The sequence below is a fragment of the Hylobates moloch genome, unplaced genomic scaffold (assembly GCF_009828535.3).
Source record: "Hylobates moloch isolate HMO894 unplaced genomic scaffold, HMol_V3 SCAFFOLD_6, whole genome shotgun sequence".
In the NCBI taxonomy this organism is placed as follows: Eukaryota; Metazoa; Chordata; class Mammalia; order Primates; family Hylobatidae; genus Hylobates; species Hylobates moloch.
The window spans coordinates 153,030,385-153,052,788 of NW_026652281.1; the positions used below are offsets into that span (position 1 = coordinate 153,030,385).

Genomic DNA, 22,404 nt, shown 5'->3' on the forward strand with positions numbered 1-22,404 from the left:
GGCAAGTCATATACTGAGGAATCAATTCTGGTTTTTCAGTTCTCCTTCAACACGCCAGTTGTGTCTGTGAGGAAGTCTCAGTACGTCCTCAGCACTCTCTAATGTTAGCCCCCTCCCTGTCCGTGACCAGAGGGCTAGCCTCAGACTGAGGGCCCAGGCCCAACAGCGTGGAGCGAGACAGTACACGAGTTTCCCTTACACTGCATTTATGTGCATTGTTACCTTCTGTTAATAGCAAGTGATACTAGTTTTCTGGTTTAAAGTGCCCATGTGAGGTTTCCTTTTTAAATAAATGCACCGAAGGGTTTTATTTTTGCAAGTGAATGAAATGAGAGAAATGTTAAGTAAATAGCATAGGTGGTTTGGAGATGTGGCCAATACCATAGAGGTGCTACTCCACCAGTCAAGCCGGGGACACGTTGGCTCCTCAATTCTGGGCCAGCCCTGGTGCCAGCCTCACACAGTGCCCCTGGAAACAGCTGTGAGGACCCCTGAGAAACTGGCCCCGGCGCCCCTCCTCAGAGAGCTGCCCGGCCTCTCATCTTTCAGGGTGGTACAGAGGCTGTCAGGAGCTCCAGGCCTCAGTCCCACCCTGTCACCTGCTGAAAAAGCTGGGCATCAGGCCTTATTTGTCTCTGAGCCCCAGTTCTAGCACAGGCTCCCACAGGCTTGCTGGCAAATGTCTGTCTACTGTACCCTGAGATATGCTGGGGAGAAGGGGCAGAGTCTCTCGGAGGTAAAATTATGAAAATAGCAACTTGAACCCGTAAGGGGGGACAGTACAAAGTCAGCAACTGTCTGCACCGGCCCCTTCTCTCATGGACATCCAAATTCAAGCCCTTCTTGTGACGCAGTAGGAAAGGGCGGTTCTGGAACCACGCAGCCACAGCACAGATCTCAGCGGCCTCTGACGACTGATGGCCTTCAGCAAGCGGCTGCGCTTCCCTCCCCAGCTTCCCCCTCTGTGGAGTGCGATTGCTGTGATGCCCACTTTCTAGGTCTGTTGAGAGGCTCCCTGAGGAGCCTTCATGCAGATGAAGAGCTTACAGCACCCCTGGCCCGTGGCACCCCATTCATGGTACCTGTTCCTCCATGGCAGGCACTGGCTAGCAATTCCCAGGTGTTATCTCAAGCCTGGCATCAGCCTGGCAAAGTGGGCTCAGAGAGGCACAGTGCCTTGCTCTAGATCACACAGCCAGAAAGTGCTGAGGCTGGGTAGGAGCCTAGGCTCTCCAGCTTCATGCCTGGTGCCCTGTCCCCAGCACCCCTGAGCTCCTACCCATGCGTCCTTGCCCTGAGGCCCCCGCTTCTCACAGCTCCTCCTTCCTTTGACCAGCTCTTTTCTCCTTTTATCTTCCACAGTGAGAACTCTTTTCCTTTTGACCGGGGACAGCCAGGCCTTCATTTGCTGAATCAATCTTAAAGCTCCCCGCTGACCCCAGCCTTCCTGCCACCCTTGCTGCCTTCCATCCTAGCCTAAGATTCCTCCATAAAGTCACTGGGAAAGCAAGGACTCTTGATTGCATGACACAGAACCCTAACTCAAACTGGGGAGGCACAAAGAGTCCACATAACCTCTCTGAGCCTCAGTTTACCCTTCAGTGTCATGGGGTCATAATGCTACATGCAGTACAATTGATGTAAGGATGAAAGGAAGCAATGCATGTCAAAGCCTTAGAACCATGCCTGGCAGGTGGTAAGCACTCATTATCAGCGTACTATCTGTATTATTATTACTAGTGTTATTACCACTACTCAAGGGATGCGGGGTCAGAGACACTGCCTCATCTTCAAAGAACTCACTGTTAAGAAGGAAAAGCATAAATATGTATACAAAGATAAGTAAACATCCCAAGATCAGAGCAGCCTACGAGACAGCAGAGCCAGAGCGAATTTTGCAGTGTCAGAGTGATACAACACTGCAGTCAAACAGGTGTACCATGATCCAGCACCACAGTGGGAGTGAAAAAATTACACAATCCATTTATTCCACAAACATTTACCAGGTACCCGCCATGGGCCAGGCACCGTGCCAAGGCATCGGGGCTGCAACAACGGCCAGACAGAGGTCATCTCTGCCTCTGGGGGACTCCCACCCAGCAAAAGAGATAAACCCGGAACAAATAATTATTGAAGTTCAGTGGAGCTCAGAAGAAAAATTATATTAGGCCATAAAATGTCTACCAGAAAACAGAGCTTAGTCTGAGGGTGTAGCCAGCAAGGCTTCTTTCCTGAGGAATTGGGGATTAAAGGGCATGACAGTCGGCAGGGAGAGCAGCTGGATGAGAGCTGGAGAGTAGACATTACACACAGTATTTAGGGATGACATCTGCCTTCTACCATAAAGCAGAGCAGTCGAGGTTCAGTCCAGAGTCGAAATGTGTGGGGTCTAATCCCAGCTCTACCACGTGCTAGCCGTGACCTCTCAGCCAATATAATACACCTCTCTTAGCCCTAGTTCCTCCATCTGCATAATGATCACAATGTCTACCCCACTAGATTAAGTGAAATAACAAACGTGAACTACTTAGCACAATGCCAGTCAATCCTATTTTAGATGCAAGTGACAGAAAAACAAATGTAAATGGTTTAAGGCCAAAGGAGTTGTATTTGTTTATGTAACTGAAAAATTCAAGGGTAGATAGCTGGATTTCAGGAAGGGCTTGATCCAGGAGCTCACAAAATGTGACTGAGGTTCAGCCTCTCTCTGTCTATCAGCGCCTCTTCTGGCGTGGCTTTCCTTTGGGGCAGGCTCTTTCCACACTGTGACCCTGCAGCTTCAGGCTCATGCTTTCCCAGCTCAGTAAGTCCAACAGAAAGAGAGGTTTTCTAATATTTCTGGGATAAGCCCCAGGATCGAGTCTCACTGGACCATCTTGGATCACATGTTCATCCCTAAAACCTAGGCCTGGGTTACATGCCAACCTCTAGAGCTTGAGAGAAAGGAGATTCAATTCCATCCAAATCACATGGCCAGAGAACGGGGAAGAGTGATTCCCCAAGGTAATATTAAGGTGCTATACGGAAGAAAGGCTACCAGAGAAAATAGGACAACCTGCGTCTACCAGAGCAACCGCATAGACACACAGGATGACCATGAACAGTGCAGAATAATCCCTCAGTGCCACCTCATCCTACATCCAGCCATGGAGCGAGCCTCATCTCCCGTTCAGACATCCTGGTTCCAGAAGGACAGAGAGGTTAAGAGTGCAAATTCTTGGACTAGACAGCCTAGATGCAACCCTGGTATAGCACCTTCTAGTTGTGTGACCTTGGCAAGTTTCCTGACCTCTCTCTGCCTCTCTCCTTCTCTGTAAAATGGGCATAACGATAGTACTTACCTCATAGGTGGTTGTGTGGCTGAAATGAGGTAGTATAAATAAAGCTCATGTAAACCCGTTTTCGTTAAGCACCCAACTGTGTGCCTCACACACAGCTGAGACTTCTGTACAGCCCTCATCTAATCTTCACCACAGACATGGGTTTTTGTACCCCTGCGCTTCTGATGAGGAAACTGGGGCTCAGAGAGGTGCAGTGACTTGCCTACAGTCACCCAGCTAGTGAATGGCCGAGCTGGAGCCCAGCCCCAGGCTTTCAAATGCAACATCTGAGCTCCCGCCACGCTCCGCACGGAGCCAAGCCGAGGAATCTGACAACCCAGCAGCCCAAGTGGAAAGACAGAGCAGGTTTCCAAGGAGAAGGAGGAGAGGTGTTGGGAACATGCAGTTATTTACAGGATGCCGTGTGGGCTGCGGCATGCGAGAGGGAGCTGTCCTGAGGTGAGGAGGGAGCGGGAGAGACTCTGGGTCCTCAGTTTCCTCATCTACAGACAGAGATGACGATGGCAGCCTCTCACCAAGAGTGGGCCGATGAAAGGACGTGGCAATGTGCAGGGCCTGTGCACAGCGGGTTCTCAGGAAGGTGGGGGGTGGGGAGGACCAGCTGGGGTGTGATTGGGTGGCTGTTGTCTTCATCAGTAGGACCAGAGCCTGACCCAGGGACTGTGGGCCTCAGCTTTCCCAGAAATGAGGAAGGAACTTGCCTGGATCCTTCACTGCGGACCTTGGTTCTCCAAAAATGGCAATTCGCTAAGGAAACTGAGCTGACAAATGCAGTCAGAGAATTTAGAACTGGGGACTGAAGAACTGAACTAGGGACTCACGGTGGATTCTACCTGCTTATTAAAACCTCCAAATGGCCCCCACCTCAGTCTGATAGTATCCAGGCCTCTCACTAGGGCTGGTGAGGTCCCAAACAACCTGGGACTCAGTTCCTATTACATTCCCTGCCACCTGGGCTCCATTCCGTCCTGGGAACAAGCCGAGCTCACTCCCAGCTCAGGGAAGCATCCTTCAGAGCACTTTCTGCCCCAGATCTTCAGCATGGGCCTCATCCAATTTTTCAGGTCAGGCTCAGATGTCACCTCTAGGAGCCTTACTGGGACATCCCTGCCCTGTCTTTCTTTCTCCTATCAACTGGCTTTATTTCTGCAGCGCACTCACCACTCTGAATTATCTTTCCATTCACAGATGCTCCTTGACTTACAATGGGTTTATGTCCCAATAAACCCATCATAAGTTGAAAATATTTTAAGTTGAAAATGCATTTAATACACTGAACCTACTGAGCATCATTGCTAAACCTAGTCTACCTTAAACATGCTCAGACACTTACATTAGCCTAGTTGTGCAAAGTCAACTACCACAAAGCTGCTTTATAATAAAGCGTTGGATATATCATGTAATTTATTGAGTGTTGTACTGACAGTGGAAAACAGAGTGGTTGTATGGGTACCTGAGGTATGGATTCTACTGAATGTGTATTGCTTTCACACCACTATAAACTCAAAAAAATCGTAAGTTGAACCATTGTAAGTTGGGAGCCATTGTATCTGTTAATTGCCTGTCCACTCCCACCAGAAACGCCCCATTAGGCAGGGCCCTCCTCTGCCTTATTCACCCAGTATTCCAGCTCGGAGACACGCCTGGCCCAGAGCAGGTGCTCAGGGAGCAGTGTTAAGTGAGCACGAAGGTGCTGGTCTCTGCCAGACATGGGCATGATGGTTGATTCCAGCTGCTGGTAGCTGTGTGCCTCCCAGCGCCAGGGTCTGTGCATACACTCTCAGCCCAGCAATGTGCCTGCAAGGAAAGTGTCAATAGCCCACTTTGCAAATGAGGAAACTTAGGCTCAGAGAGGAAAGCTGACTTGCCCAAAGTCACACAGTGAGGGCCTGGCAAAGTCTGGATACAAACCCGATTCCCCTTCCTGCCATTCCCCGGAGAGAAGAGCTCTGAAGAACAGCACACAATAGAAAGTGAGAGAACTCCTTTGGAGAGACCTTCCCGGCCCCAAAGTGCTCAATACTGAGGACTGGGAGCCGTGAGCTGGTGCCTGTGGTGGAGATGACCAGAGCACAACCATACCCACTTACCCCTCTTCTGAGCACAAGTGACACCACCCTTCCCAGCCCCTTGCAGCGGGCAGGCCCAAGGCACTAGGCCTGGCCAATGAATGGTGAGCAGAAATGTGGCTATTGGTGAATCCACGAAGATCCTGGCAGGGAGCATGGACCACTTTATCTGGCCCATTTGAGGAGAGCCACATCAAGGCATGGACAGAGTGAACAGATCCCACAAGGATGGCTCAGCTCCCAGGGGCCAGTGTCAGTGGGGAGCCATTACCACCTCCACCCTGAGGGGCGGGGGAGGAGCAGTTGCCAAGCCTAGAGAGGGTACAGGCAGGAAATGTACACAATAAATTACACCAAAAATATCCCAGTGACAAAATGACACAGTGATGGGGTCAAAGCATGGAAAGATCTTGCGAAGTTATAGGCACCGGCTGCAAAATGCAAAAAAGCCTCCACCTTCAGCTGAGAGACACTCTGATTGTGCTCTTTTCCTTGCCTCTAATCCCTGCCAGTACCTCTTTGATAGAACCCAAGAAAGCCAAGGACCAAGGGAGCCTGTTGATTGGTCTATGTGGGGCAGCCTCCTGGCCACAGGGCAGCAGGGGAAGGGAGACAGCAGAACTGGAGAAAGAAACAATATAGCCTGAAGGATCACTTTCCAGCATGGAAACCTTGGTGACACACAGCTCCCTCTTGCTACCAGAGAAGCCACATGATCTGATGGCATCACAAGATGATGGAGGCTCCATGAGCCTCACCAACCTAGCACACAGGGTCCCTCCTCCAACTACAGCCTGGCATGGTCTGACCATCATAGTGGGAACCAAAACAAAACTAAGCAAAAACAACAACGAGCTAAGGAGACACATCTGAGAGGCTATTGCAAAGTAAAAAGCATCTTTGGGAAAACATTTAAAACTTGATGACTTGGAATCAGGAGGCGTAGCCAGGGCAGAGAGGCCTTGAAATTATGCAGTCCAAAAACACCCTGAAAGTCACCTTGGGAAGGCCTGTGGGACCAAGAATAAGAGGCCTTTCAAATGCATCAAATGGAAAGAGGCCAGATAAAGAACTGGCAAGACGCTTGATGATCATAGCTCTGAGATGAAAAAGAGATATCCAGAAGATCTGAGGAAGGCACAGCCCCAGTCCCAACTGAGGAGGACCCCAGGGAAATCCCCGCTCCCAAATGGTCTCTTGGAAGTAAGGGCACCAAAGGCACTGCTCTTGAAGGCAAATGTTCCAACTCCAGTTGACAAACTAGATGCAGACAAATTGCCAGGAACAGATGGCACCCGCCCAAGAATGCCGATGCCACTCAAAGGTGAAATTGCAGAGCTGTTGGCCAAAAATATGTGCATCTTTGAGGGGGTGTGGAGATATGAACTGGGATCTGTGGATGTGATGTTTGGACTTTGGCAAATCTTTAAGCAAGCACCACCATTGTGAGTTCCCTCTCTTTCAGTCAACGTGACCATGGGGGCCAGCTTGTAGTAGGTCAAGATGCAGCTTAGGGACAAAGGAAGATCAGCTTCTTCTTTGAATGTGAGAATATTAAATGGTGGGGCTTCCCAGGATTCGGACCTGCCTAATAAGAAGTTTTCTGAAGGAGGGGACACACAGCTCCAAAGTTACAGATTCCAGCAGGTCCCTTCCAGGTGGCCGAGACAGAAACCTAATTCAGAGCAACTGAAGTAAAAAGGCAGCATTTATTGGCTCACATAACTGAAAAGTGCATGAGCACAGCCGGGACCTGGGCCCTCACACACCGTCATCACGAATTTGTCTCCTGCCCTTCTCTCAGCTGTATGCTTCTCTGCACTGGCATCACCCTCGGGCAGGCCCTCCCCAGGTGGTGGCAAACCAGTCATCAGCTGCTCAGTCCCACATTCTGCCAGCCCTGCAAATCCCATACATACAGCCTCCTTTTGGTCAGGCGCTGTGGCTCATGCCTGTAATCCCAGCACATTGGGAGGTCAAGGCAGGAGGATCACTTGAGCCCAGGAGTTCAAGACCAGCCTGTAGCCCCAGCTACTGCAGATGCTGAAGCAGAGGGTCTCTTGAGCCCAGGAGGTTTTAGGCAGCAGTGAGCCATGATTGTGCCATTGCTCTCCAGCTTCTGTCTCAAAAAAGGAAGGAAGGAAGGAAGGAAGGAAGGAAGGAAGGAAGGAAGGAAGGAAGACAGAGAAAGAAAGAGAGAGAGAGAAAGAGAAAGAGAGAGAAAGAAGAAAGAAAGAAAGAAAGAAAGAGAGAGAGAGAGAGAAAGGAAGGAAGGAAGGAAGGAAGGAAGGAAGGAAGGAAGAAAGAAAGAAAGAAAGAAAGAAAGAAAGAAAGAAAGAAAGAAAGAAAGAAAGAAAAAGGAAGAAAGGAGGGAAGGAAGGAGGGAAGGAAGGAAGGAAGGAAGGGAGGGAGGGAGGGAGGAAGGAAGGAAGGAAGGAAGAGAGAGAGAGAAAGAAAGAAAGAAAAGAAAGAAAGAGAGAAAGAGAAAGAGAAAGAAGAAAGAGAGAGAAAGAAAGAAGAAAGAAAGAAAGAAAGAAAGAAAGAAAGAAAGAAAGAAAGAAAGAAAGAAAGAAAGAAAAGAAAGAAAGAAAAAAGGAAGAAAGGAGGGAAGGAAGGAGGGAAGGAAGGAAGGAAGAAAGGAAGGAAGGAAGGAAGGAAGGTAGGTAGGTAGGTAGGTTTGTTCCAACTATTGGTTCCAACTAAAGTCCCAGGGCTGACTCTCATTGGCTTAGCTTGTGTCACTTGCCATCCTAGAGCTAATCACCATGGCCAGGTGGCTATCTAGCACTCTAATTAGCTGGCTATGGATCTAATGCCCACCCATGGCAGTAGGACATAGAGTCAACCCCACCCAAACCACAAAGACTGAGAGTGGAAGAAGACAGGAACCCCAGGCAACACTAGACAGGTCAAAAATTTATTATGACCACAGCAAATTACACCAGAAACATCCCAATGACATAATGCCATAGTGATAGGGTGAGAGCATGGAAGGAACTCATGGGGTTATGTGTGTGGGTGAGAAATACAAAAAAAAAAAAAAGCTTCAGAAGGGGCAAGTGCAAGATTTAAACAAGGATGCCAGAGCTATTATTATGCTCTGTGATCCAGAAAGTGGCCTCAGTCTGCAAATCCTGCCCCTGAGATGGGGACTTCAAAGGTCATGGGCCAAGACAAGTTATTTCAACCCCAAGTAGGTGGGGCAATGCCAGGCATGTATTCTACCTCTGGAAATATTCGTTGACCATCCACAATCAAAAAAGCCTTGGGCTTGATGTTGGGGATTCAGGGATGAGCAAGGCATGCCCTTGCTCTCAAGCAGCTTAGGATCCAGCAGCAGGAGACAATCAAACATAGGGTAAAAAGGGCGCCCCAGAGGTGTGGAGGGCTCTGCAGCAGGGAGCGCTATGTGGGAGAAGAGTTGAGGTAAACAGGTTGACAAGGAAAGCAGAAGTCAGATCAAGAGGGGCCCTAGTGGGTTTGGACTCGATGCTGCAGGTAATGGTGAGTCATCGAAGGCCTTTGAGCACACGAGTGACCCAAGCAGGGTGACGCTTCACCGCCTTAATGGAGCCAGACAAAGGCCCAGTGGAGAGTCACAGAGAGGATCAAAGGCCTGGCAATAGGCCTAGAAGAGAGACGGCAGAGGGAAGGCTAGAAAGCTGGAGGTGGGGAGAGCCTTGATCAAAGTCAGGCAGGGGAGCACAGCGGCTTCCTGACGCTGGACCCAGGTGGGGACAGAGCGGCCCTGTGAAGTCAAAGAGAATGTTGCTTTGTTCAGCTCCCACTGGGAAAGGTGAGTGTTGCACAGATGCACCCCAATGTCATTTATATAACCGTGACCCCCTCAAGAGGGGGTGTAGGCTGGAAACTGGGACTAAGTCACTAACAAAGAGGTTTTGGTAGAGTCTTGAGTAACAGTCATAAAGGAAAGCAGAGGGCCACCTGGGTGTCTGGGGATGTTCCTTATTCATTAAACAGCCACTTCCTGAGGGCCTGTTTTGGGCCTGGCCCTTCTCTGGGCTCTGAGCCCAGAGACATGAAGCCAGCATGCCCCTGTCTTATTCTGTCATAGCCAAGCACCTGCTGAAAGCACCCTGCCCCTGGGTGTGTTTGCCCGAGCAGTGCCCACTTCTCCTACTAGAAGAGACAGAAATTTGTGTATTTTCTCACCATGTATCCCCAGCAACAAGACGAGCCCCTGGCATACAGTAGATGCTCAGTATGTGTTTGTTAAGTAAAGGACTCCCTCCTCTTCAGTGAGTCCCATCCTCCAAGAGCTCACAATCTAGTAGGGAAGTCAGCCAAGAAAGCAACCTTAAGTATGAAGCTTAGTGCTACAATGAAGGGGTCCACATGGGTGCATGGGTGGTTCCACATGGGTCGTTCCATCCTGTTTCCCAAATTAGATTTTTTTATGCTCTAGCTGTGCCATGATGGTCAAAGCAAAGGTTTGCCAAGTGCACAGAGCAGACAAAGGCATTCCACCCAGAGCAAACAGCACGGGCAAAAGCTCAGAAACATGGTTGAGGTTGTGGCGTATCCAAGAACTGTAAATCATCTGGTGTTGATGGGGCACAAGTGGCTACTATGAGACTGCAGAAAGCAGTCAGAGTCTGATCACCAAGGGCCTTCAAGGCCAGTTTAAAGGGCTTGGACTTTATACTGAAGGCAATGGGAAGACATTAAAGGATTTTGTATTAGTCAGGATCCTTTTGGATCCCTAAAGTGGCTTTAAACAAGAAACAAAGAGAAGAGACAAAAGTAGAAGACCCCGAATGGAATCTCTCTGGCCCTCTCTGCTCACGTGCCCTCAACTGATCTCTGGGGCCGGAGGGACCAGATGTGCTGATCAGTCCAGCCCAGGTCATGTGATCCACCACCCATGGGTCCAAATGAAATACACAGGTGGGCTCCTCCGAAGCCGATGCCACACGAGGAAGGAGTTGGCCAAAAAGCTGTGACCATGGCATGTTTTAAGGAGAGGAGTGATGCAGTCAGCTCCGTGTTTTAGAAAGCTCTGATTCTCCTACAGGTCTGGAAGCCAGTTAGAAAGTAAAGAAGAAGGTAAGAGCAGAGGCAGGAGCAGTGGTCCGAGGCTGGTGGTAAGAACAGGGCTGAGCCAAGCTGATTGGAAGTGCACAAAGGGCTGCCCCAGGGGGAATTTCTTATGTAAGTCCTTAGGGCACAGCTCTGAGCCCTGACCTACAGCTCCATCACTTTTGGTCGCCTTGAGACCTAGAACACCCAGCCCCATCAAGGACCAGCCCATGGCGAGGTCACCATATAGGGTGCCCTAGCAAGATCACCCAAACTCTGGGACTAGTTGCCTTGAAGCTGCAGACCCAGGCTCGGTTTCTAGAAACCCCCAGTCTCCCTCAGGAAATGTGGCCACCTGGAGAGACACACCAAGTTCAGATGCTGTTGCTGCTGCTTCTTGGCTATGTTATCCTGGACAAGGGCTTAACCCCTCTGAGTCTTAATATCCCTCTCTGAATATAAAATGGAGATAATGATATTTAAGGCAACGGAGGCGAGGGCCTGGGGATTAAATCAGATAAAGATGATGAATCACCTTCCCCCATGAGAGGCTCAGTCGATGAAAATCCCTTCCTCTTCTGCCCTTTAAGCTTTTCCCTGGCTTCATCTTCCCAAGACTTCCCCAATCCTTTTCTTGTTTGCCAAATAAAAGGGAGTTTTGTTTTATTTTGTTTTTTTGCCAGGAAGAAACAACTGGAGGTTGAGTGGCCCAGAGCAGCCATTTTTAACTTTGTGGGTGGAAAATACCTCCTGTTCTTGGGCCTGAAGTCTAAGTCCCCTCTGAACTTTCCTCAAACAGTTCCCATTTTGGAGGACACAAATATCCTAGGCCCTCATGTACAGGAGAGGAAGGGAGGAAGTCAAGAAAAGGGGTAAAAAGAAGAAGAACCATCTCCCCCATTTTCCTCTAAGCTTTAAATTCTTTTCTTTCTCATTCCAACTTAAATACATGCAGGGAGATTATGAGGCAGAGTTCTTTGACCAACAGGATCATAAAAGGAGGTTTTGTCTAGTGGTTACTCTGCCCTGAACTCCAGAAGAGAATGCTATGCCTTGCCTGGGTGTTGGAGAGAAACAGGGAATTAATACTTGCTCAGGCTATGTTGCTGTTTCCTAAGCATCGTTTGATTAGAGCCACACAACCACCCTGGGAGGTAGAGATCACTCCCCCGTTTCACCAATGGGACACAGTCTCAGGGAAAAGCCACACACCATGGGAAGGGACAGAGGATTAGTTAGATTCAACTCCTTGTCTTTACGTGGCCAGTGCCTGTGGCTGCCACCACCATGAAACCTCTGAGATGACTTGGATGGCCCCAGAGCTTTCGTGCATCAGGCGCAGGGGGTGCCAGCCACCCCTGCCCCTTCCCTGCTTTGAGCCTCCAATTCCATCTGGCTTGCAAGCTGTGTGTGTTTGATTCTCCTGCTCAGAGCTCCCTCTTCACTAAGACAGCACTTAACATGTTGTATGGTCATTGACTGTTTGCGGGCATCTGTCTCCCACTTGCTTCTGAGTGCTTCAAATCACAGAGTCTCGGATCTGAAAGGATCTGGAGAGTGTGAACTGGTCCGTGTGTTAGCTCTCAGTGAAGTATTTGCATCTCTCACTGTGGAACGAAGTAGGGGAAGAGAAACTCTGAAACTTCTTGTACACCTTTGCCTAGGAGAGCTCCTGGGGTGCTGTAGGCTCTCCATGTATGTTAGATAAGAGAATGAGTGAGTGAAAAACGCCTGCTACATAGGGTTGTCATATGGCTTAAAGGGTTGACATCCATAATGTCCCTAAAACAATGCTTGGCACACTGGAGGTGTTTAGGACGTGTGGAGCTGGGCGCTGAGTTATACCTAAAAAAGAATGCTTACCTAGGGTGAGAAGTTTCATTAACTTGTTATGTGACCTTGGGAAAGTCCTTTCCCCTTTCTCACCCTCTGTTTCCCCATCTGTAAATTGAAGACATTGGGTTAGATGACCAGAAAGTTCTCTTTTCATCACTGATTTCTTTAATGCATGCCTCATTGCCTCCCTTCATCCAACCCTCCCCCAACCACATACTCACACGCACGCGCATGCACATACACACACACACACACATACACACTCGTCTATTAATCTCCAGTAGCATTCCTCTGCCCCTTGGCACTCTCTCTGTGTCTTTCACTTCCTCGACCAGAGGCCCCCTAAGCTTATTAACCTCCGTTGTCCATGTTCAACCAATATCCTTGCTTTAACAAAACGCAATAATGTCCTTTTGAATTCATTTTTATCAACAAGCAAGATCTGCTTTGTGGGCCAGAGTGTGCTGGTTCTAAATGGAAAGTAGAAGTCATTTCCAGCTCACTTACTCCATAAATGCAGGGGTTCTGCCGACTGCCTCTGCACCAAGATGGAAAGAACATCTATCTTCACAAATGTAGGCGACACCATAGAGGCAGTCGTTCGAGGGACAAGGGAAAAAGCTTTCCATTCCAAACGGAACAGGAAGGCTGGAAACTAAAAATTCCTCCTAGAACAGGAACAAAATCACACTCCAGGGTCACTTCCAACTTCACAATTCTTGACACTGAGATTCGTAGAATTTAAGATTCTAAAGTTGTGAGTGAATGTGTATAATTGGTTGATCTGAAGCTTCCATGAATCCTAAAATATTCTATGGCTCCACGATCCAGTTTTTCTGTAAGATGAGGGTCCAGGATCTTATGATTCTCTGACTCTATTGACCCAGGGCAAGGGTTTTTCAACCAGTTGATGTGTCAGAAACACCTGCGGAGCTGGGCAAAAGATGCAAATTCCTCGGCTTCCGTGTCAGAGATTTTGGTTTGTGCCATGTGGGATGAAGCACAAGAATCTGCAATTTTTTAACAAGTCCCCCACTCCAGTGGTTCTGAGTAGGAGTGGGCTACTCTTTGACATATAGTGTTGTAGGGAGCCTATAATTCTGTGATTCTAAATGTGATTCTAAAATGGTCTTTTGTATGATTCTAGTATCCTGCAACTCTGTTATTCTATTTCCCTGTAGCTAAGGAGGATTCTAATGTGTAAAAATTGTCTGAGCATGGGTTTCACAGGTGGAGAGGAAAAGGGACCAAGCGTCCTGAGGGTGGACAGACACTCAGGAGGGGGACCCTCTCTACAGCATGGAAAGCAAACTTTGATGCTACACTGATTGTGCCTGGGCAAGTCCAGAGCTGGGACTCAGAAATGTGGATGCTTGGCTGGGGTCATTGGCTGGCTCTAGGGAGAGGCCATCAGAGAAGAGTTCTTGATGGACGGGGATATCCAAACACATCTCAAAGAGTTGAAAGGACTGAGGTTGGAGGAGAGGAGACAGAAGTCATAAATGAGAGTTGGAAAAAGAACCAGAGGCAAGAGAGGAAATACTCTTCCTTTGATAGGATGGGGGCAAGGAGACTGCAGACTGATTTGCAGACATGAAAATGCAAGGTTTCAGGAAAGTACAGGATGAGGGGAGCTAACCATGTGGGGATATCCAGGGCTACAGTGTGGGCTGGGAGACTACTGCTTTGACATGCTAATGAGCGCCTGAATCTGGGAGGGTGGGACGGGATGAAGGCTGGCAGAGGACCTCTGAGGAGCTGCTGGGCAGATGCTGGGCTGGGAGAGAGGCTCAGAGTTAGGGGCAGGGCTTTGGGATAGGGAGGGGTTCCCCCAGGGAATTTCCACGTGGACTCCATGCACCACCAATGAGTCAGAGTTCATATGTTGAGCCTGGTACCCTCTTTCTGAGAAAAGTGAAGAATGAACCCAGGTATCATGGCTCCTGCCTGCAATCCCAGAGCTTTGGGAGGCTAAGACAGGATTGCTTGAGGCCAGGAGTTCAAGACTAGCCTGGGCAACATAGTGAGAACTTGTCTCCACAGAAAACAAAAAATAAAAATCAGCAGACTTGGTGGTGCACCCCTGTAGTCCCAGCTACTCAAGAGGCTGAGATGGATCACTTGAGCTCAGAACTTCAGGGCTGCAGTGAGCTATGATTGTACCACTGCACTCCAGGCTGGGCAACAGAGCAAGACCCTGTATCTAAAAAAATAAAATAAGAATGAAAGGTGCTGGGGTTTCTGCAGCTTCCCAGGTGGGATAGAAGCCAGCAAGTTGGATTAATCAGGGTGCCTCTAGTGGGGGCAGAATAGACAAGGAGGGGTCAGTCACTATCTGTGACACATTTTGCCTGCATACCTGCCCAGTGGTAATGACACGCTCCTGGCTGCACACACACACCCTTACTGCCCTACACAATAGCAGTGACACATGTTCCAGCCCATTGTGGCACTCTCATATCTGCAGCCTTACCACTGATGGTTACACAGGACTACACCATTTCATACTGATGGTAACACCCTATCACCTGGGGCATTCCTGGCTGACAGCAACATGCAGACATACACCAATATACAGAAATGGTGACACGTCCCCAGAACCTTTGTGTCTGGCACAGTCTATGTAAATGGTGCCCTCTGTGGTTGTGTAGTACACAACCTGCACAGCTCTATGTGGTACTCTTGCCTTACAGCCAAATGCCCAGACAATGCCACTGACTTATTCTACTCTAATAATACTCCACGTAGGTCTATACCATCACACACCAACAACACACTGACATAGGAGTCACATCCCATCGGGAGGGAAACACCACCACACACTGCGAGTCACAGACCCATGCCTGCCCTGCCACACACTGATGATGACACACAGCGCCTGTGTCACTGCACATAAGTGCTGCCACTCTCCCACCTGCACAGTCCTACACTGCTGGGCACTCAAATACACCATGGCACACTTATGGATTTGCCTTCACACCATGCCATTCCATGTTGAAGGAGGTACACTAGGACCCTCACAGTGATGGCACCCGGCCATTGTCAGTGACAAGAGGGAAGGCACTCATCAGATGAGCAAGGTGGCCTAGAGCCCTTCTCTGTGTACCACCCCCGCAGTTCTGTTTCCTCGGGCACACGGCCAACCTCCCAAACCAAGACCAACTCTGCCCCTCCAGGCTCACGCTAGAATGACAGGATGTGAAGCCAGTGTCTGGAGCATTTGAATGTCTCCCTGCACCCACCAACGTAACTCCCAGCAAGCTCAGGACCAGCCAGCAAGCTCCAGATCAGAGCTGGTGCCTGGCATTTCCTAGACACCCCCTCACCTCCCACATGGCATCCAGGATGCCCTCTGGGCTGAGGCAATTGCAGGGAAGAAATGGGCTGACCTTTGGACAGGCGCCTTATGCAAGCTCTCTCACTGATCACCACGTTTATGGTCTGTGACAGTTGTCATTCCTCACACATTGTTCCTCGATCCTCACACAAAGTACTAACATTAGCTCTCTTGATTGGCTTCCTACTGAACATTCAAGGCATATACATAACATCTTACAAATCTGTTCAAATCTGAACCCCTCCTCCTGCCCCCAGGGCTCATAAATAAAAGTGGAAATTCAGCTCCAGCCAGGATAAGTCACCTGAAGCAGAGCCACCTCTATATTTTACCAGGTGACTCTTAGAAGCCGTCTACAGAGCAGGCTCGGCAAGAACCTGCGGCTGGGCCTGTTTGCACTCCCGCTGGATTAGAGATGCAGGAGATGAAGGAAATGCTGGCAACCCACATGACATGAGGACCCCGATCTGGGTGTGAATTCGTGGCAGGTTTTTTTTTTTTTCTTTTAGTGAGAAACTGGAGAACAGGGAAGACTATAAATGCCAATGTAAAAAAATATCTGCAGAGCAAAAGTTACATTTCCACAGGCTGTGGGATGTGTCAGGAGAGAAGCAGCCCCACGTGCTGGAAGGACCACAGAACTCAGTGTCAGGCAAGCCTGGTCTGGAACCCTGGCTCTGCCAAAGATTCATCTTATCTCCCTGGGCCTCAACTTTCCCATCTTGAACATAAGCGCTTGTGTAAATTAAATGAGAAAATGTAAATTATATAAAGCACCAAAGTTAACACCTGAGACATAAAGAAAGCTCAAATATTCACTATTAGTAGTAGTATTTTAATCATTAGGAAAGGCTTATGATATTCAGCAACTTTTTCAATAATAATAGGGCCTTTGGGAAGTATGTCACGGCTGGTAACACTGAATAGGGAGCAGGTACTCATCTCTTCATCACCTTTAATGGCTAAAGTGTCATGATTTACCCCCTATTGTGCAACAAAATGAAGTCACCAAAACTTGGCTGAGCTGTCTTCCTATTCACCAGTAAGATTTTCTGCAGGGAGACACAGTTCATGTCAGCTTAGGCAGTTTTTTATAGACTCAAAGATGCTTGGGTTCAAAGGGGGCTTCAGCCATCAGCTGGACCAGCCTCCCACCCACCTGCCATCTTCCAGAGATAGAGAACCTATAACCCCACACAGGGCAGTCTATCCTATGCCTGGACAGCTCCTATGGGGAGATGGTTCTTCCTCTCAGAGCTTCTGTCTGCTTCTTTTACCTTTCCCCCATTGCCCTAATTCTATCGCCAGCAATAGAAAAAGCAATAGTACTACTCTTCCCCTACAACAGTTATTCATCCATTCAAGCACTTCCTTAGCATGTACTTTGCCAGGCACATTACTAAGTGGGGGAATTATAAATTAAGCAGGAATTGCCAGCCCTTCAAGGGTTAATGCCCCCTCAGCATTCTTTCTTTCAGGTGAAAGATCCTCAGATCCTTCAACCTGCCCTCATTTGACCTGACTTCTAGGTGCCCACCACCAAACTAGCCCCTTCTCGAGCTTGACATACTCACGTTTGTCAAAGTCCATCTTAAAGTGTGGTGTCCATAACTGAGCTCAGTATTTTCCTTAAGCCTCAACTGGATTTGTAGCCCAGCTCAGTTGATGTCCATGTCAAAAGCAATACCAATTGTGGAAAAACCCCAATTGTAACCAGAGTGCTGCCAGCCAGGTCCCATTTACTGAGCATGTTCTTGAAGCACATGAAGAAAGAGGGGACGGGGAGGACTGTACACTTGAAATGACATGATGTCAGATCTCCCTGCACAGAATTCCCCTCAGGCATTAGTGGAAAGTCTAAGTCACTCTAATCAAAGAGCCTCCCTGCCACTGCCATCCCCCTCTTAGTATCTGCCCTAGGAAAGGGAAGAAAAATAAAGAATAAGCATTCTATGCTGATGGCCCAACACAGTGCTAAACATGGAACTCAGCCCTAAAGGAGGGGCCCTCCTTACACAAGCCTGTAAGGGGAGAACAGACATAGACTTCAGAAGGTGATTCTCTAGGTGACAAGGATGGGTTCACCAATGGCCTCTGACTTGTGGGGGGTCTCCTGCTTTAAGGCCTCTGCTGTGATCGTGTGTGAAGGGATAAGTTGCCCCTCATTGGAACAAAATCACATTTCTGCAGCTCTTGTTGCCCCTTCCTTGGAAGGAAGCCATCCCCTTAGAAGGAGAAGCCATCTTCACTCTGACATACCCTGATGGATGTGAAACTCCTGCAGATCTTTCAAAGGCCCTGTGCAAGGCCCCTCCTCTCTGAAGCCATTTTCCTACACATAGGGCTGGAGCAATTGGGAGCTGAAAGATGGCAGGCAGAATAAAGAGGCTCATTAGGAGAGAGTAATAAAACAAAACAAAAAAAAATGAGTGCAAGGGGAAGAGGAAAGGCTGGGGGTGGGAGCAGATGTTGTCCTGCCTCTTGAAAGTCCTTTTACTTTCTTGGGCATAGGAGGAAAAGAAATGGTCTTCTAGAATAAATTTTGCCAAAGGAGTCCTTATTCTTCACAAGATATCAGATCTCAAAGGGATTGGCAAGTGGCTTGCCTAAGGTCCACTGCAGCTTTGCATCAGTCTTCTCTCTCTGGGTGCACAGTGGAGGTTCCTGACCCACTGTGAGGGTCTTGGCCACACGCTCCATCAGTGTTTCCTGAGTGCTCCTGTGGCTGGACACTGTGCTGGGGGGCTGCAAAGGTGACCCGGCCAAGGTCCAGTCCTAGAGCTGCTCACAGGCAAGAGGCAAACCAACAGGTGGAACGGGGGTCGCTGAGGCAAGGGCTTGTCTAGGAGTGGCAGGAGCCCCAAGAAGTGCGACCACTCTGCCTGGAGACACCAAGGAGGGCTTTCCCAAGGAGGCGAACTTTGAGCTTTGCTTTAAAGAACCCTTCCTCCACCCCTTGCCCCCACCACTCCTCAGGAGCAGCAAGCCTGTGGGCCTGGAGCTGTGGCCAGGATGTCTGGTTGCAGGGAGACGGCAGGGGCGTCTGCGAGGGGGAGGAGAACAGTGTAAGGTGGAGGAGAGAGGGGAGGGGAGCGAGAAAAGAGGGGGAGGAATGGAGGGAGGAGACGGGAGGGAGGGAGAGAGGGAGAGAAGGAGGGGACGGGGGGGGGGAGGGAGGGAGAGAGAGAGAGGGGGGGGGGGGGGAGAGGAAGGGGGGAAGGGGGGGGGAGGGAGGGAGAGAAAGAGAGAGAGGAGAAAGAGAGAGAGACAGAGAGAGAGAGAGAGAGAGATATTTGAATTTCCCATCTGGAAGGGGAGCGGTAGAACGTCAGGGCCCGGCTGAGGGGCGTGATTGGAGGGCGCCTTCGGCAGCCGCCCGAGGCAGAAGCCGCGGCCCCAGCTCGCCTGGCGGAGTTGCACGCGGCGGCGGGAGCTGGAATAGCAGAAGGAACCACCTCGTGGAGTCGGGCCGGAGCCCTGCAGTGGCTCAGACGGTTGCAGGGACCGCCAGGTCGGTGCTGGCCGAGGGCCGGGAGGGCGGAGCCGGGCTGTGGGCAACAGGGTCCCGGCTCTCGCCTCGAGGCCTGGGGGCAGCTCGGCAAGCTGGGGAGCACGGCTTTCGGGGGGACAGCTCCCCAAGGCTGCCTGGGCGCCGGATGGGGACTGAGAGGATGTAGAGGGGACACTCCCGGGTGCGCTCTCCGTGGTGCTGAAAGGACAGCTCCTTGCGAGGGGCCGCGAGCAAGCAGCTAGCCGCGAACTAAGGGGAAGCGTGGGCCCTAGCCTGAGACTCCGGGCAGAGCCCGAACGGCCGGGGTCCCGGAGCCAGGACCGCCCCGGCTGCGGCGGAGACGCAAGTCTGAACCCAGAGAACAACTTTGAGCTCGCGGGGGTGGGGGACGTCGATCTAAGCTACTTCTGGCTGTGCTTAACCCGAAGCCCGCTGGAGCACGCTTCGCCCCGGAGGAGGGAGTCGCCCCCGAGGGGTACAGTTCGTGCTCCCGGAGTGAGTCAGAGGGCGGCGGCAGGGGGGCGGACAGACCGCAGGTGGAGGGGATGGGGGACCAAGGGGACTATTTGTCTCTTTCCGGGAGGAGCCGCGGCTTGGGCAGCGCACGCCCGCCGCCTGGAGTCTTCGGGAACGACCCCTTCTGTGCTCTCGTTCTCGTCGGTCTCAATCGGCCCCTTTCCCCAGCAAAGTTTGAAACCCGGCCGGGTCTTGGGGTTGGAGCTATGTGTGTTGGGGGAAGGGGCGCTCTCCGTGGCCCACCGGGAGCTCCAGGACAGAGCTGCTGGGGGTGTGGGTCTCCGCGGGGGTCCGGGAGAGGGGCGCCGGGGTTCCTGTCCTCTCTTCTGGCGGGGAAACGGGAACCCCCGGCCACTTCCGCTTTTCAGCCGGAGCCGGCTCCCTACCTCCTCCCATCCTCCGCTGCCCCTCCCCTCCCCCATGCGTCTCCCATCCCGGGCCGCGGGGTGGGGACAGGGAGGGGGGGCGGGGGTGGAGTGACATCCCCTGTCTCTGCCACTGCCTTTGGCGTAGAGTCCCCTGCCAGAAGCAAATGAGTGTTGAATTGAGTTGCGGTGAATATAGCCCAGACTTGAATCATAAAAACAGAAAAACAGCCATAAGGACAACCACTGCAGGTACCCGAGTCAGCTTGTCAGATGGCGGGGCCCAGTCCCAAAAACCTCCAGGGGCTCAGATGGTCGAACCTGAGCCGGTGCTTGGGCTGGGACGGGCTCGGAGGGAGTCGGAGAGGGGAAGGAAGCTGAGGGCGCGCCCTGGGTCCCCGGCGCACTGAAGGTATGGAAACCTGGTGCTACGGGCGGCATCCCTCCCCGCCCCTGGCCTCCCCTCCCCCAGCGCAGCATCCCCCACCCACCCCCACTCCCAGCCCCCCAACCCCACTCCCACCCCCACCCCCCTTCCCGCGCAGGGATAGACCAAGGCTTCCCGCAGAATCGCTAAGGAGCGCCTCCTGGCGGCCTGGCCAAAATCCTCAACTGCCGGCAACCTGCTGGACCTCAGCACTCCCGCAGGCATATGGCAAAACATACACACACACACACACACACACACACACACACACACACACACACACGCCTGCACACATGCACGCACTCACAGTATGTCTAAGTCCCGAGTTGCACACACGGGGTCATACTTCCAACGCACACACCCTCATGTACTCGTTGACACGTTAAATTCAACCCAGCACACACATCCTCAGGATCTACCACGTACCAGGAGATGTAGCCGATTCTGGGGACAGGAGAAATGAAACAAGATACTGGTCCTGTCCTGAGAGGAGCTCAGAGTAACCAGGAAGGGCAAGACAAAGAAAGACAGACAAAGAGAGCATGTACTGGAGGCAGGCAATACTGCCCCCAGAAAGTGCCACAGGTCTCCAAAGGGGAAGATGCCCTCACATCTTGCCAAGGAGATCCGGGAAATTGCATGGAGGGAGTGCTGTTTGAGAGGGATCTTTGGAAATCAATGCTGCTGCTGCTGATGATGATGACTGCGATGATGTTAGATAATATGTACCTACTCTGGGTCAACACTGGCCTGAGCACTTTATTTGCATCACCTCATTCAATGCTCACTACAAGCCTTGGGAATAGGTGTTGCTGTCTCCATTTCACAGATGAGAAAACATTTGAGTCATTTGCTCAAGGTTACTTAGCAAGTGATGGAGCCAGGATTTGAACTGGCAGAGATGAGGGTAAGAGGTTCCAAGGCTGTGGGAATAGCATGCACAAATGCCCAGGCATTCTCAGAAAGAGTATCTGTTGGGAAATAATACGTGCTGAAGCAGAGCCCTGTGCAAGAGGTGGCACACGAGCAGCAAGGAAGACGGGTGCTAGACTGTGCAGGCCTTGAAGGTCAGCACAAGGACTCGCATCAGTTTAACAAGGCCATGGGGAGCCATTGCAGGGTGTGTATGCATGAGCAAATCTGCCCTTTAGGAAGATTAATTGGACGGCCACGTGGAGGCTGGATGAGAGCTGGGGGAGAGAGAGTTAGAGGTTATGGATAAATCCAGAATCTCTAGGTCCTGAACCAAGGCATTAGCAGCAGTCAGAGAGTGGAGGGTGGGGATGTAGGCAGCATTGCAAAGCTACAGCGTCTGGACTTCTCCCTGGAATTCTCCCTCGGCACCCCCATCCCAATCTTACTCACCAATTCCTTGCGTGATCTGTTATCCAGCTTCTACCTCCCCAGCCCAGCTGAATGCTGTGAGACCACTGCTGGGACTCCCTTGTTCCCTGCCACAGCCCCAGCACCCAGAACAGTGTCTGGCAGAAAGTAGGTACTCAAGGAATATTTGTAGTATGAGCAACTGAGTGAATGAATGAATGAATTAATGAGGAATTTGCTGTCTCTAGAGTTTTCAGTTGAGGTGATTGGGACAAGGCATGCTAGAGAAAATGATGGGTGTGTGGGGAAAGCCAGGATGAGACTGATCTTTGGACAGATAGGATTTGAGACTATCCATGTGACAACATTCAGCAGAGTTAAATGTGCAGGTTTGGGGGAGGGGAGGCAGAGAGAGGGAGGTATCTGTGACTAAAGAAGTGCACTAAACCAATAGGGGTAGACGAGATTCCCAAGGGAGACAGAGGAGCAGGAGAGGCAGGAGGGGAGAGTTTGTTTGGAGAACATCTTCACTTTAAAGGAAAGGAAAGGAGTCAGCAAAGAAGAGAGAGAAGACCTATCTGAGAAGTAGGATGAAGACCACAAGAGTGCTGTGTCATGGAATTCAGGAGGAGATTCCAG

At 50.6% G+C, this 22,404-nt stretch overlaps 1 protein-coding gene across 4 annotated transcripts in view; it reads left to right on the plus strand.

The window, feature by feature from the left end:
- CPLX2 (complexin 2) overlaps positions 1–22,404 on the plus strand; it is an 83,874-nt gene that overhangs the window by 56,333 nt on the left and 5,137 nt on the right. The window contains exon 1 of one of the 4 annotated variants that reach the window (XM_032158666.2): positions 18,869–19,134. The exons of 2 other annotated variants lie outside the window; for them this stretch is intronic. The gene's annotated coding sequence lies outside the window, so the exon portion shown is untranslated. Of the gene's footprint in view, positions 1–18,868; positions 19,135–19,197; positions 19,630–22,404 lie in introns of those variants that run through there. One more of the 4 variants, XM_032158669.2, reaches the window with a different exon arrangement.